Source organism: Aethalodelphis obliquidens, unplaced genomic scaffold, assembly GCF_003676395.1.
Source record: "Aethalodelphis obliquidens isolate GAN/ISIS:26980383/991018 unplaced genomic scaffold, ASM367639v1 scaffold102, whole genome shotgun sequence".
Taxonomy (NCBI): Eukaryota; Metazoa; Chordata; class Mammalia; order Artiodactyla; family Delphinidae; genus Aethalodelphis; species Aethalodelphis obliquidens.
The window spans coordinates 837019-840676 of NW_020838046.1; positions in this window are offsets into that span (position 1 = coordinate 837019).

A 3658-nucleotide genomic window follows, 5' to 3' on the forward strand; every position below is an offset into this window, starting at 1 on the left:
CGATGAAATGTGCACAGAAAGGATAAAGTAACTTGCCCAAGGTCACACAGCTTGTGTCAAGTGGAGCCAGTATTATGAACCCAGGCAGGCTGTCTTTCTAGTCCACGCTCTTGACCTCAATGATTAAAAATCTTCTAAAGAATGTCCTGAACCCATCTATTATTTATTTATTTATTTATTTTTTTGCGGTATGTGGGCCTCTCACCACTGTGGCCTCTCCCGTTGCGGAGCACAGCTCTGGACGCGCAGGCCCAGCAGCCATGGCCCACGGGCCCAGCCGCTCCGCGGCACGCGGGATCCTCCTGGACCGGGGCACGAACCCGCGCCCCCTGCATCGGCAGGCAGACTCTCAACCACTGCGCCACCAGGGAAGCCCCCCATTTACTTTTCATTTCCAATCCCTGTCCCCCATTCCAGACAATGTCTCTCCTAGCTGCCTATGTCAGGGCAGAAAACCTTTTCCTCTACCCTCTTAGATTCAGTACTTGGGGGCTGTGAATTAAACCAACAAAAGACAGATGAGCAAGAAAATGTTTTTATTCATGTACTAGAAAGTTATAATTTGGGGCTTATATACCAATTTAATGGGGTAGCAGAGAGGGAAGAGGGGGAGAAAGGTACTTATGTGGAAAACACATGACTTTTAGGAAGGATAAATGGGTCCTTAGGAGAATATCTGGGAGTTTTGTGACAACGTCTATTTGGGTTATCAGGTGAAAAGAGTCAATCTGTTGCTGAATGCAAGTTTGTGTGCCTGATGCACAGTGAGGCCAAACAAACCAAAACGTTGGGGTCCAGAGCAGAGAAAGGTTTATTGCAGGGCCACACAAGGAGAACACATGGCTCCTGCCGAAAAAACCCGGAACTCCCCAAAGGGTTTCAGCAAAGCATTTTTAAAGGCAAGGTGAGGGAGGGGTGTGGTTGGTTGTTGCAAACTTCTTGGTGTAGGAATCCTTTGTTCTTGTACCTGTCCGCATAGGTCAGGTCACAACGTTCCAGTAAAGCTCCAGCAAGACAAATGTTATTCTCTGTTCTGCAACTTTTTATCTCTATATGAATGGAAAAGTGTTATACCCTTAAAGGTCAGAGCCTTGAGAATGGGCTATCTTGTATATTTCAGGCTATAGGCAACATTCTTCACTCAAACGTTAAAGAAAAAGAAACATCTAATATAGAGTCAGATTTGTTCTTCCCTATTACAAATCTTTCCCTACCTAGTTGCTCCCAGGGAGGGGATTTAGGACACTGGAATTCTTTGGGGAGGCTCTGCTTTTAGGCAGATAAGGGAGTTCCAGGAGAAAAAAAAACAAAAACAAAAACTATTCTCGAATGCCTTCAGCTCAAAATAATTTTTATGTCACAGTGGCACATCCTGGACCCCCTTCTTCTCTACCACAGCTCTGGCTGGTCGTCCTGCTTCCTCTTACTTTCTCCAGTTCCTTCTCCATGCCTGCCAAAGCAATCATTTCAGAATGCAAATATGACTCACTCCCACCACAGCCCCCACTCCTCTCCCTGCTTTGGATGGATCCCACAGTTCCAAGGGTAAAAACCCAAATCCCTGACGAGGTGTGCTAGATGCTAGTGCTCTGCTCTGCCCCTGCTGGTTCCAGACCTCCTCTCTCACTGAGCTCTACCCAGGCTGGCACTGACTGCTTATGCTAATCAATCCTGTACTGAGGTAACTCCTTTTCTCCCCTGGGTCATACAGCTAACCTCACTTTCCCAGGGAGGCCCTCTGTCCTTGTGTGGTAATTCCCCACATTATAAGCTTTCTGAGCCCCATGGACCTTACCTTCCCAGCACTGGGCACAGTGGCTGCAGATGGGACTCTGGCAGGGTAGGGACTAGGTCGATGTCCGTGCACAGTGCTTCTATGTCACCAGTGACTCAAGCATGATCTGGCACAGGTGGACGCTCAGAACATTTGTTATGAATGAATAAGGAAATACCGTTGAGACAGGCTGGGACCTGAAACCTGGGATCCTTTGCTGCAGTGCCTGCATCTGGACAGACATCTCATCCAGCAACAAAATACAAAGAAACTGTAAGGGACTAAAAATAACTGCCTGTGCATGCAAGTTGGGGCAAGTTATGAATAACAAGATACAAAAACCCAGCTGCCACTTCTGAGGAGCCAGGAGCAAAAGCAGGGTACCACACATGACCCCTGCACACAGCACCACCCAGGGGGTGGCAGACCACCTAAGCCACCCCTCAGGCCTGACCCCTGGACCCGCTCCTACCCTCACCCCATATAAGGAACCAGCTTGCCCCAGCCTCAGAAGCAAGCAACAGAAACTGTTAACTTGTTTTCACTCCCTCCTGCTGCAACACAGGTCCCAGTAAATCCTTGCCTGGATTTCTTGTCTGGCCTCTTATCAGTTTCTATTAATTAAGGAGTCTAAGAACCCTGGTCAATAACAGACTTTGTGGAGACTCCACAAAGGGACATTGTCTCCCTCCTGGGAGAGGATGTGGGCACCTCCAGGACCACTGAATGCAGCTGTCACCACACCTGGTAAGTCTCCCTTCCTGGTCCCTGAGGAACTCAGGACCCTCACTCAAGCAACGTTTTGCCCCTCCCCTTTGTCCTTTTACCCTCACTGCTTTCCCCCTCCCCTTTGTCCCTTTCCTCTCCTGATATCTACTTCTCTCTCCGTCTTCTCCTCTCTCTGTCCTCTCCTACTTCTGGCCTATCCTTCTGAGAGTGGATGTTGCACAGCTACAGCATCACTCCTCTCAGCTCGTGAGACCTGCTCCCTCTGGCTGGCAATGGTTCACCTTGACTGGTGACAGAGGTGGGAGAGGCTCCCCTCACACCATGCAGATCTTGGTCCAGCAGGCTCTCCCTGAATGGGAGATTTATGAGAGTGATAGACGTTCAAATCATATCCTGTAGTGGCTAGAAGTCTTATCGTCGCAATATGCTCACCTTTATTTTCCTGCTGCCAAGAGAAGTCCTGTTGGGAGGAAACAGGCTGAAGCAGCAGATTTCTATATACTGGTGTATGTGTGGGTGAGAGTCTCACCTGTGGGTTGGAGTCCCACAGACGACTTACAACTGACTGGTTTCCAGGCTTGATCACCCTGGTGGGCAATGGACAGGGTGCTCCCTCCTTCACTGGTCCTTTCTGAAAGCACAGTCTGGTGCCTGAACAGACACCCACAGGGGGCAGGTTGAAATGGCAATCCCTCTCTTTTTTTCAGTCTTTTCTGTCCCTCCTCCCTTTACCTCTCCCTTGGTCCTCATACCTATACTCCCATCCCTTCCATCTTGGAGACTCCCTGTTGGCTCACCTTTTTCATGACCCCCCCATACTTTTCTGTTTTGTGTTCCTAACTCTGGCTGGCAGAAGGGCCAGTTGAGAGAGGAGTTGGGCTGGACAAAGTCCTCCAGAGGCCACCTCACCATAACACCATGTCTTTGTTTCTTGTTTGTGTCTTTAAGTTTCTGTCATTGGTACATGTTGAGTCTCAGTCAGTGAATGTAAAAGGATCTTTGTCTTATGTAGTTTTGTCTGTGCAACCACTCCTGCAAGTCTCTGCCTCATTGTGGGCATGGGTCGAGCACTTAAGCCTTGAAATACAAACACAGCTCACGTTGCCTGAGACTCCAGCCTTGGATTACTTAGTAGGACTTTAAAGAAGGGAGAGG